Below are 13,690 nucleotides of genomic sequence, written 5' to 3'. Positions count from 1 at the left end.
ATACCTATCCCGTGTCGTTGGAAATGATGCCTTATACATTTGGCAGCTAACATTCCCAGTATAAATAAAGCTGATGCTGTTTGGATTTTATAACTTTTAAAAATGTAACCTTACATTCTGCACTTACCCTTGTTCTTCCATGTTGTAAAACCAATGTATGTTAGACTACCAGGACTAACACAACAATTTAATTATTATTTCTATACACATATGAATGTAACATATAGTCTAAACATACCAGATTTTTTGTACTTTTATCTTAATCGACTGTACCGATCGACTCGAATAGAATGTACCGCCATTAGAAAAGGAAGAAAATATAATTCATTCTTTTCTATAGTTTATTCTATGCAGGAGAATGCGCATGCGCCAAATCCGGAGATAGTTGTGAAGTAATGTATCCTAGATTAGTGGACGCTTTCGATTCGAATTCTAGCCTACAGAATTAATTTCGGTTGTCGTTACGATAAATTTGAAAATATCAAACGGACCGACGGACGCTATAGCTTCAGGCGGACTATCACGACACGCCATTTACTTTTATGATTAATTGTTTATACATTTTGTTCGAGCTACTGGTATTTAACCAACGATTCTAACTCGATTGCGATCGAATTCAACGTGAAGAAAAAACAGGTTTGGAGTTTTTAAGCCAATTAATTATTGTTGCTAGTTCTTAGGCGTTCAAACATTTCAACCCAAGAATTATAATAACCTTAATCATCATATATATACACTGTTTTGGATATAAGCAACCAAGAGCTGGTAAATTAGGGGACTGAATACAAATTAGCGTTTTTTAAAATTTAAACCATCAATAGCCATTTATGGAATTAAAATATATATGTTATGTGTAACACTATATGTATTATGCTTAGCAATAATTTAATAGCAATTTGATTAATTTATAACAGAAGTCTGATCTTTTTAGAAATTATTAATTTTCTATTATTATTAATCGTTTATTATATATAGTTTATCAAAGTTTAAGAATCCCTGTCTGAAAACATTCGCATGCGTTTTATCGATTATTATTTCTTCTTGAAATATTGTAGTTTAATAGTAACGGTAAGTCTGAATTCTATAAATAATTAACTCGGAAGAACAGAAATAAATTATAACGTTAAAATTGCAGTCCATAATATTATAGGAACAGAAAGCTACAATTTTGTGCTATAAATGTTTTAAGTTTTAAAAGTTTTAATTATTTATGTACTAATATAAAGTTGTAGGGTTTGCTATGTGGCTATTTTTATTTAAAATTCTGTTGTTTTATGATAATTTTATGAAGTCTAAAGTAAGCTTTGAGCCGATTAAATTGTATTTGAACTTTTGATCTTACTCTTAAGTCTCTATGGCGTTAAACATTTTAGTCTTCACACTTCACTGTCATGTCGTACATTTAACTAATTAGCAAGCAACCATACAAATACAAATGGGACAAAATGGTTTTGCAACCTGATATGATCTGGCCATTCTCTCACATCTATTTCATGTACGAATGTGTTATACATTTTGCTATTTTTATATGAAGTTATTGTAAAATGGTAATCTAATTTTGTAGTTAAAATGCCCCAATTTCTATCGGTTGTACTTTTAATTAAAATTAACAAAATTAACAGTGTCATTTTAGAGACACTTTATATATAAACTGTAGAGATGTTCGTCTGTTCGGTCGGAATGTGTGGCTGTCGATTGTTAGTCCGAATATTCACTTCTATTTTGTGGAGGGAATTTGCACGAGAACTGAAAACACTGGTTGAAGAAATACTTGTTTATTTCGATTTAAATTGATACATGTGGTGGACGGGAGAATGCAGTGGATATTAAGTTAGGTAAAGGAAGTACGGTAGAGCTGTGGAAGTGGTACTGTTTCAAACGGGTAGAGAAAAGAAAATAGGGCGAAATGTCGTGGCGGTGGTCTTTTATAGCCTGGGACTGCATGATACCAATCCACCGGCATTGCCAACCTTTGAACTTGCTCCAGGTGAATGCGTGGTGGCCTAAAGGGTCGTAGCGATCACTACAAAACTATCAGCATTGAAATTGATTCGAATTGAAGATTGTGGCAAGAATAAGTCACTAAACTTTTATGTTTATACAACTTTAATATTCTATTTATATATTCCTTAAGGGATTTTAAACATTTACAATTTTGTAATAACTACAAAGTAATCGAAAATCATGAGAAGATATACTCAGCCTCAAGAGAATAGACTGTATATGTAGAAATTTCGCTATGAGGTAGACATCATAAAACCATAAATTAAGGATATTATGTTTATTTCGTGACACAATAGGTATAAATTGAGTCATCAGGCAATGCAATTTTCAAGGATAGAGACAAGAATTATATAAATAGGTACGAATTTGTATTTGTTGAGTATAGAGTAGTGAATAGTTAGTTATTTGTACATATCGATGTGTTTGATATATTTTAAAATGTTTGTATTATTCTGTAAATTATATAAAATTAGTAGTAATATGACATTATTGTGATTTTTTTCAACCTTTTCCCAATTAGTATAGCTAGTGTTTGCAGAACTTTCATATATGTTCCGAACAATAATATATTAAAAAATATTGTTCCAACAAACCTTGCACATTTAATTTTTTTATGTTAACAATAATTTTAAATGAGATTATTATTGAACCTGAAATCTTTTCCCTCGCCAGTTGCGAAATAGTCTTTCCATATTAATTGACAAGATTTGCGCTATGGAGGGTATCAATAAATGTAATTCTCTTCAATTCAATGAAAAATTAGAAAAACATAACTCATATTTTTAAGATATATTTTTTTCAATATTGCAAAATAACCATTTTTAACTTAATGGGCTATTTTAGAAGCCACTGTCACTAATTTAAATAAATCAGTAAATCAATTAAGTATTGTGAAGTATTATACATGTAATGGGTATAATTGTTTCCTTGTCTTTGTTACTTTCTTTATAAAATGTACAAAAGTACAATATTAAAACAAAATCAACAAAATCTTTTATTTAAATCATCCCTCTCTTATCTGACGCTATCATAATAGCAACTTCTAAACTATTGAAATACCAATCTAATCACGATGGATGCAGTTGAGTAAGTTAATGCTTTTAAAACATTGGCCGACGCGACGTAAACTTATTTAACGTCGCGGTGTTCATTCGCTCACATTGCCGGGGAGTCGGAATATCTGATGATGTTACGCCATTAACGAAATTGCTTGGTCAGGGCTGCGTGTCATAGATCTTCCCCAGTCACTCCCGCGAAGTGTATTAACGTTTCCTGTTGCTGAAGCACATGCGAAACCTCTATTTACCACACTTTGTGATAGATTAAAAACTATTTGCTGCGGTAGTTTACGTCAGGTGTTAAGCATTTTTCCCTGTTTAAATTTCGCCGTTTGGCGTGATCTGGATTATGATGGTCGATGGTTAACGATGTATCATTAAGGTATCACGATTTCATAAATATTTCCGTTAATTTTTGAAATGAGTTTGGGAATTAACAGTATTTTTAAAAGAAAATTTCAATTAACAAATATAATTGCTGTATTATTGATTGATTATATGATATTCCGCAGGTACTAATACATGTTGATATAGCGTACATACCAGATTATATAAGAAGGTGTATATAAAGACGTATTTGTGCCATATTAATAATTATGTTGTTGGATTCCAGAACAAAAAAGATCTAATTGATTTTGTCCATGCTTTTATTACTATGAATGAAACTGTGACTGTATTAAAAGCTAGATTTCCAAGCAAGATCATGCAGCTTATTCGGATAAGTTTTACAGGTCAGTTTTTGCAAACCCAAGATTTTTTAATTTTATACCTAAATTACCACCAAAAACTGGTAGAAGATTAATTTGGGATTATTATTAATACCTTTTCGATTTATTGGATGCAAAAATTCGTTATAGACGGTTTGTGGAAGAAAAATAATTCTCCATTAACACAGAACACCTACTCATATATTTTTAAAAAAATCTTAGCTAGAATTAATGATTGTTTTCTTCTCTATTCTGTGCCATAGCAATCTGTCTGAAAAGAATAATGCAATGTGTTGTCTATCTATCATCCAGTTTGTTTTATTTTTTTAAAAGAGAGCTCTGATCACAGGGTGCTGCTCGCATTTCTCTACGACAGGGGTTCCAAAACTTTTCTTGGTTATGCACCACTTTTATATTATTCTTGTTTATTATTCTGCTTCAAGAAACGGGCGTCCGTCCAGTGATGTAATTTTTTTGTATTTCGCGGCAATGCAATATTAACATGGACAGATTTGGAGCTATTAAACTGTATTTTCCAGTTTGCAGTCCATTTATAGATCTTGTTGACCGCTATTTGTACTTTTTCTACAACCTTAGACAGATATACATATTTTACCACTATAATTGTGTCGTCGACACATGTTCTTTTGTTGTTGGGATATCAGCAATATAGAGCAGATACAGTAGTTGTCTCAAGACTTTACCCTGTGGAACACTTCATCCATGAAATCGCACTGATGCACTCCACATAATTTTAAATTATGACAAAGTTTTACACATAATTTCACTATGTTAAGTCAAAGGAATATTGTCTTCAACTGATCAACCTCCAACTGTTTTAGAACAGTTAGAGTAATTCGACTTATATATTTCACGCAATCTATCTTGTTGTCTTCTCGCAAGCTTCACTTTTTTCGCTTTTTTCGCCTATTGTTGGCTTTTTGGAGAGTTTGGATCATATTGATAATAAATATTTTTATATAACTCAATATTTGTGTAAATAGTTGTACATTATAGGCCGTCACGGGTTCCAAAGTTTATGTATAAAATGGTACTTTGTAGTGATAATTCGGATTGTGGTCCAAACAACAACCACAATTTTTAAAACCCCATGCATAAGTTCTGCTCCTTCTTTTTAACGTGATCTTTCGACTTAAGCTTGGCTTCCGATGTCATGTGGATTTAGATATAATGGTACAGGGAATTTCTTTAGAACCATTTATTATTAACAAGTTTAATGTTGCATGTGAAATCCACAGGTGCACGCTATATTTTGGTGCACTCAGTCATGTTATTGATAGTTTTTATGCTCTATTTACAGTGTTAAAATTGTTACTTGTAGTCAGCAATACACTATCATCAGCAATTTTTACTCTTTCACATTTAGTCCAAGGACACTACCTTTTTGTTCACCCGCATAGTTATAGTCGATCCAAAGAAGTAGTGAACTCACGTCATCAATATGTATAATGTACTGCCTATTGCAGTTTGTAAATTCGTTCTTTGTAAATTCCTCAAATCGTAGGTCTGGATTTTAAGAACAATATGAAGGAATCATCAGTAGATAGTTGTAGTTAATATAGCTGGTTGTAATATGTACACCATGTGCTGTTGAAATTATTTTATCTATTTATTTATTTATTAATTTACCATTTTTTGAGTTCTTGACTTTGGTGATGATTTTGATTAATATGATGTTTCTAATTCAACTTACCTTTAAGATGTATTTCGAGGTATTTAGCTGATTCTGCTTCAGGAAACGGGCATCCGTCCAATGATGTAATTTTTTTTGTATTTCGCCGCAATGAAAAATTAACATGGACATATTTGTATCTATTAAACTGTATTTTCCAGTTTGCAGTCCATTTGTAGATCTTGTTGACCGCTATTTGTACTTTTTCTACAACCTTAGACAGAGATACATATTTTACCATTATAACTTTGTCGTCGACACATGTTCTTTTGTTGTTGGGATATCAGCAATATAGAGCAGATACAGGAGTTGTCTCAAGACTTTACCCTGTGGAACACTTCATCCATGAAATTATGACAAAGTTTTACATATAATTTCACTATGTCAAGTCAAAGGAATTTTGTCTTCAACTGATCAACCTCCAACTGTTTTAGAATAGTTAGAGTAATTCGACTTATATATTTCACGCAATCTATCTTGTTGTCTTCTCGCAAGCTTCACTTTTTTCGCTTTTTTCGCCTATTGTTGGCTTTTTGGAGAGTTTGGATCATATTGATAATAAATATTTTTATATAACTCAATATTTGTGTAAATAGTTGTACATTATAGGCCGTCACGGGTTCCAAAGTTTATGTATAAAATGGTACTTTGTAGTGATAATTCGGATTGTGGTCCAAACAACAACCACAATTTTTAAAACCCCATGCATAAGTTCTGCTCCTTCTTTTTAACGTGATCTTTCCACTTAAGCTTGGCCTCCGATGTCATGTGGATTTAGATATAATGGTACAGGGAATTTCTTTAGAACCATTTATTATTAACAAGTTTAATGTTGCATGTGAAATCCACAGATGCACGCTATATTTTGGTGCAATCAGTCATGTTATTGATAGTTTTTATGCTCTATTTACAGTGTTAAAATTGTTACTTGTAGTCAGCAATACACTATCATCAGCAATTTTTACTCTTTCACATTTAGTCCAAGGACACTACCTTTTTGTTCACCCGCATAGTTATAGTCGATCCAAAGAAGCAGTGAACTCACGTCATCAATATGTATAATGTACTGCCTATTGCAGTTTGTAAATTCGTTCTTTGTAAATTCCTCAAATCGTAGGTCTGGATTTTAAGAACAATATGAAGGAATCATCAGTAGATAGTTGTAGTTAATACAGCTGGTTGTAATATGTACACCATGTGCTGTTGAAATTATTTTATCTATTTATTTATTTATTAATTTACCATTTTTTGAGTTCTTGACTTTGGTGATGATTTCGATTAACATGATGTTTCTAATTTAACTTACCTTTAAGATGTATTTCGAGGTATTTAGCTGATTCTGCTTCAGGAAACGGGCATCCGTCCAATGATGTAATTTTTTTTGTATTTCGCCGCAATGAAAAATTAACATGGACATATTTGTATCTATTAAACTGTATTTTCCAGTTTGCAGTCCATTTGTAGATTTTGTTGACCGCTATTTGTACTTTTTCTACAATCTTAGACAGAGATACATATTTTACCATTATAACAGTGTCGTCGACACATGTTCTTTTTCATTTAGTCCAAGGACCTTTTTGTTCACCCGCATAGTTATAGCCGATCCAAAGAAACAGTGAATTCACGTCATCAATATGTATAATGTACTGCCTATTGCAGTTTGTAAATTCGTTTTTCGTAAATTCCTCAAATCGTAGGTCTGGATTTTAAGAATAATATGAAGGAAACATCAGTAGATAGTTATAGTTAATATAGCTGGTTGTAATATGTACACCATGTGTTGTTGAAATTATTTTATCTATTTATTTATTTATTAATTTACCATTTTTTGAGGTCAGTTTTTATCGCTTCAGATTTTTATTAAAACAAATTTTCGAATATGATCCGTTAATCTCTACGTCCCCCTGAAGAACACTGGCTACTAAAACAGCTCTACAAGCTGCTAGGATTAGGAACAATAATATGCAAAACATTTTAATAAAACATACAAGACCGTTATATACACAAACTTCGGCGCTCTGGTTTCTGTCGGCACAGGGGAGGGTGAAGTTATTATATAGCGGGAGCGGCTAGAGAGCCCTGTAAAGGAATCATATGTCAATATAAATTTGGCGCAAGGGCTGTTAAAACGCTGAAGTAGCATATGCGGTCGTTTTCTCACGGACATTACGGTTTCTAATAAAAATTTTTATGACCTCGTATAAATTTGTCGAATGTTGCGACGGCTGACATTTTTTAACACCTATAATTGTTGATCTTTCCTTTATTTATTTGTCTTTTTTGCTCACTTGCTTTGGTCTCCGAGGCAAGAAACTTACAATGATCCCTTTCATCCTTTGGTCACAAAGGATGTACGATTTTATGCATTTGGGACGGCCCTTGGTTTAATGTCTTCGATTGTCAGTTTTGCCTGACTTCTTTTTCTGTAACGTATCCTTATTGTTTTCTATGATTTTATTAGTACTCTTTAGGCTATAAAACTAATACAGCCACGTTTCACACCTTGAGAATCTGTCTTGTATGGAGTTTAGAATATTAGGATTGAAAATTAAATTTGAGTAATACTCTTTGTAAAGGTAACGTATTTTTAAAAACTATTTTAACTCTAATTTTCTCAAAAATCCAATCTAGTTAGCGCTTTGGGCCGCGATACTTGGGTACAGAAGGCAGCCGGTCTTACCCAGCCTGATTACTGGCCTGGCCAGAAACAATTATAAAAAATTACCAGCAAGTTTGAATTTCTATTCACGGACATTGTTCCATTGTATTTAATTATTTATATTGTAAATAATTATAGTGAATTCTTTATTAAGTATTTCAAAACAATGTTCTACGATTAATTAGCATTGCTTATCGCTACATAGCCAAAGAACAACTGCACGATGATCAAGATTTCCAAGATACAGCTACCGAACAACACGCAGGAAATCAGAAGTTTGAAGCGAATCAAACTACATGAACTTGTGTGGTGTATAAGTGTTATTCTTAATTTTAACTTGAGTAGCTTAATTTAATTTTAATTTGTGAAACATACTGATGTATTTATCTTGCTTGTGTATTGATTAATATTGTGCCAAGCATATCTAATATAAAATTTAATATCAAGTACGTAAGTACTTGATACGTAAGTGTCAAGTCAAAGTATATTCTTAGGGATCCTAGGATAGACACCTTGTTATGATGGATGTCATATTCTTAAGAGCTTTCATGAATTTATATTTGACTGAGTTTTAACATTTTACGAAGTCGTTTCCCGCATTTCAGGCTATGTGAAAATCATGTTTGTTCTAGTACTCGTCTTAAAAGCACGAACTGTAGTTGATGACATATTTCCTTGATGACTTTCTATTTTTTTTCGGCAATAACCAAACATCGTAGAACCAATCACAGCATTACAGAAACTGTAAAGTTTATTGATTTTAACATTTCTATTTATTGTTATTGATTTATTCAGTGAACGTTAATCATGGAACGCTCAAAGTTTCCTGATTGATATTCAGTACTTTTGTAACACACTATTATAAACCTACGATGATGCTACTCATTTATATCCTAATGATCGGATTTGGTTCCAATGATTTTAAAAAACCAAACCAACGCCCAGAACATTTCGAAGATAATTAATTGCAAAACTTATTGAACGAGAACCCAGCTCAAGTTTTCAAGAGACTTTCCGACAGCTTACTAGTTAATGAATGAACTGAAAGATTCTTAAGGTGGGAAGATAGCTATCATAAAAAGACAATTTTTTTTTCGTTGTACATTGTAATTGGTAATGAAAATTATATGTAGTAGATCTAGAATTAATCCCAAATGTAAAAAAACTATGGGTTAGTCCAGAAGATTCATCCATATCGAATATGGATGATCACAGCAGCCATAAGTCTTGCTGTACATAACACACATAACAGGCAATTGAAAAGTCCCCGGCCTGACATATAGATGGCGCTACTAGAACTAAATCTATATGTTTTTACATCTATGTTTGTTAAATCTATGTGTCTAGTGCTAACCCTCAAAAGATGCGTGTATTAATTTGACAGCTGTCGGATTATTAGTTTGTGAATTATAGCATCTTAAGTGAAGAAACATTCGTTATTGTGAAAAAAATGGACAAGAAGGAATTTCGTTTAACAAATTTTTGCTTTTTGAAGGGCAAAAATACAGTTGGATCAAAACTTTGGTACGGCCCCAGGAAAATCAACCATCAAGGATTGGTGTGCTACGTTTAGATGTGGTGAAATATGCATCGAAGACGGTGAACGCAATGGGCGCCCAAAAGAGGTTGTTATCGACGAAAACATTAAAAAATAATTTTGAATGACCGTAAATTGAAATTAAGTGAAATAGCAGACACTCTAAAGGTATCAACTGAACGTGTAAATCATATCATTCACGAATATTTGGGTATAAGAAAGCTCTGTGCAAAGTGGGTGCCGCACGAGCTCACTTTTGACCAAAAACAACGACGAGTTGATGATTCGGAGCAGTGTTTGAAGATGATCAAACGTAATAAACCCGAGTGTTTGCATCGATATGTGACAATGGATGAAACATGGCTCCATCTTTTCACTCCGAAGTCCAATCGACACTTATCCGAGTGGATCGCACACGATGAACCCGCTCCAAAGCGTGGGAAAACGCAACAGTCCGTTGGTAAGGTTGTGGCGTCTGTATTTTGGTATGAGCATAGAATAATTTTCATTAATTGCCTTGAAAAAGGAAGGACCATCAACAGCGAATATTACATAGCGTTATTGGACCGCTTGAACGACGAAATCGCAGAAAAATGGTCACATTTGAAGAAAAAAAGTGCTGCTTCATCAAGACAATGCACCATGTCATAAGCCAATAAAAACGATGGCAAAAATCCATCCATTACCCCTATTCTCCAGATCTGACCCCCAGCGACTATTTCTTATTCTCAGATCTCAAAAAAATTTTTGCCCGGAAGAAATTTTCGCCGAATGAAGAGATGATTAACGAAACTGAGGCCTATTTTGAAGCAAAGGACAAATCGTACTACAAAAATTGTATCGAAATGTTGGAGGGTCGCTATAATCAGTGTATTACCCTCGATTCACACGTTGTAAAAGTAGTGAAAGATATGTTATTGCAGTTCGATGGGTAGTTCTGCTATACCCAGAGTAATTACCAGTCATCTAGCCCTCTAATAACCACCCGTTAAGACCACTGCAACATGGTTTGATTGGCATATGGTTTCGAAATTTTCAAGAGGTTAGTTAACAGCAATCCCAATGAATATTTTCGAGTTTTCTTGGGTGAACCAATGTGCTTATATTCGCAATTCGGAAGGAATTGCTCACTATAGCTTTCAGTGATATTCGGAAACACAATTCTATAAACCGGTGTAAATTATACTTTTCACATTCTACGGAACATCCCTGAAAATTAATTCACAATGCTAGTATATTTTTTGTTTTTTTTTTGAAACTTGCATGTAACATTGTGATATTTCAACTGCTTCTTAAGTCAGAACGGAAATGAAAATGTACGATTTAGTCTAAAACCAAACTAGTGATTTCAACTATAAAGAAATTGAACAACTTTAATTTATTCAATTATTTTTCATATTTAAAATTAAGGAAAACAAAACAGTACTATAATATTTCATTGTAAAAAATGTCTTCTAAAATATATATAAGCAATAGAACATCTTAGAATTCAATTAAAATAATTTATGGCCACAGAATTATTTAGTGGCGAAATTGCATAGAAACACGGGCGATATATTATTAATAAAGATATAGACCTGCATATGTATCCATCAAATTCCCCCATGTATATAAGCTATCATAACTAATAATGTAAAGATAGACCGACCAGCCTTTACATTTATTTTAATAATTTCACGCAGTAACTTCACTAAATCACAAGCTCTGTCACATACCGCGAATCTAATAAAAATATATAACAGGCCAATTGAAATGTAGCCGGCCTGACCCATAGATGACGCTAGTAGAATTAAATCCATATTTTTTTCAGTTAGCCCTAACCTTTAAAAGATGCGTGTATAAATTTGACAGCTGTCGGATTACTAGTTCGTGAATTATAGCATTTTGAGTGAAGCAACTTTTGTTATTGTGAAAAAAGAATGGGTAACAAGGAATTTCGTGTTGATAAAATATTGTCTTTTGAAGTGAACATATACAGTTGAAGCAAAAACTTGGCTTGATGCCGAGTTTCCGGGCACTGCCCAGGAAAATTAACTACCAAGTATTGGTGTGCTAAGTTTAGACGCGGTGAAATGAGCACCGAAGACGGTGAAAGCAGTGGACGCCCAAAAGAGGTTGTTACCGACGAAAACATTAAAGAAATCGACAAAATGATTTTGAATAACCGCAAATTGAAATTCAATAAAATAACAGGCATTCTAAAGATATCAACTGAACGTGTACATCATATCATTCACGAATATTTGGATATGAAAGAGCTCTGTGTGAAGTGGGTGCCGCTCGAGCTCACTTTTGACCAAAAGCAATGACGAGTTGATGATTCGAAGCAGTGTTTGAAGATTATTCACCCGAGTTTTTGCATCGATATGTGACAATGGATGAAACATGGCTCCTTCAATCACAGTCATTCGAGTGGACTGCACACGATGAAGCCGCTCCTTGACTACCTTGAAAAAGGATGGACGATCAACAGTGACTATTATATAGCGTTATTGGACCGTTTGAAGGACGAAATCTCCGAAAACGGCCGCATTTGAAGAAAAAGAAAGTGCTGCTTCACCAAGGCAATGCACAGTGTCACATGTCAGTGATAACAATGGCAAAAATGCATGAATTAGAATGCGAACTGTATCACCGTTGAGGGGACCAAACCAAAAAAATGTGTTTTATTATGGCAGGCCGAGGGCTTTTCAATTGACCTGTTATGATGAAAAGTTATATACCACTTCTAATAGTCAACAAATATTGCTCTATTTATTATTTATTGCTTAACGATGAATAATATTTTACTTTAATGAACAATAAATGGAAATAATTGATAGCGTTTTGCAAAATCTATTTTTGTAAGCTTTGTTCAATCTTGCAGTCTACAATTTAACGGTTTGAGTTGGGATTGTACACAGGTATTGGGATCGTTCTAAATTGTATATAGCATCATGGCCGCAAATCGGCAATTTATCGAATTAAGCACAAAAGCAGTTCTTTTCTCAATGTGCATGGTTATTTTACGTCCGACAAGCCAGGATTCAGAATAATCATCAACAACCTATTATAGAACACTTGCAGATTTTTAACCTTTGTCTTTTAACTTTTGTTGAAAAACTTTCGTTACGTCCAATATCTAGATGGAAGTTATAATTGCCCATTTCATTGACCAATAAAATTTACATGAAAAACAATTCAATTTCTGAAAAAAATACTTAAATAAAATTCAATAAATTACTTTACTGCATTTCACATTTCATTAGTGGTTTTAATTAAAATTTTGTACTGAAAATTAATGCGTATTATACAATGGAATGGGTTTTAAAAAAATGTGTAATACTACTGTGACATTATTAACATAGCATAATCTAGGAATAAAATAAAGCAGATAGCTTAGGGACCTACACTTAATATTATAAAACAATCTTGACCGAGTTTCTAGTGAGTATTAGCTTACCTCTATAAACTTTATCTCACCTTGGTTTACAGAGTTAGCCATAACAGAATATCAGTTATTTTAATTCGACGTATCATTCCAACAATTGAGCTGTCCGTTGCAGACAACGATAGATACACAACGATGTATACGTAATGATCGTTTGGCCGAATAATTCTAGGGCGAGCATCAAGCGAAGAATTTCGCCAGTTCCCAGCAGCAGCAGCAGCGAACGTAAAAAACAAAGACCGAAATGAGAACTAGAACCCAGCCGTTCGTGAAAAACAACAGTATTACCATCCCCAGCGCGATAGTCGACATATCTTTAAGTAAGCCTAATTTTGCATAACGCCCCACCCGGAGGTCCAGTGGCCATAAGGGCCCTGAGCCCTTTCCTTTTATCCCAGAAATAATAACTATAACGCACGAATTTAACGCGGCGGGGGGCTCGATATTGTAGACTGGGGCCCTATAAAATCCTCTTATAAATGCATTAGAGTATAGCGGCAGCTTTGTGCGAGAGTTTTTAAAAACACTATTTGCTTAATACATGCTCTAACATCTGGCTACGTTTGTTCTAGTCTTTTTTTACCTTCCTCTCATTGTCGTTC

This window comes from Rhynchophorus ferrugineus, unplaced genomic scaffold (genome assembly GCF_030347505.1).
Source record: "Rhynchophorus ferrugineus isolate W39M unplaced genomic scaffold, kcgeb_rfMv2 rfM8, whole genome shotgun sequence".
In the NCBI taxonomy this organism is placed as follows: Eukaryota; Metazoa; Arthropoda; class Insecta; order Coleoptera; family Curculionidae; genus Rhynchophorus; species Rhynchophorus ferrugineus.
The sequence above is the reverse complement of the archived record's forward strand: the minus strand, read 5'-3'. Positions refer to the sequence as shown.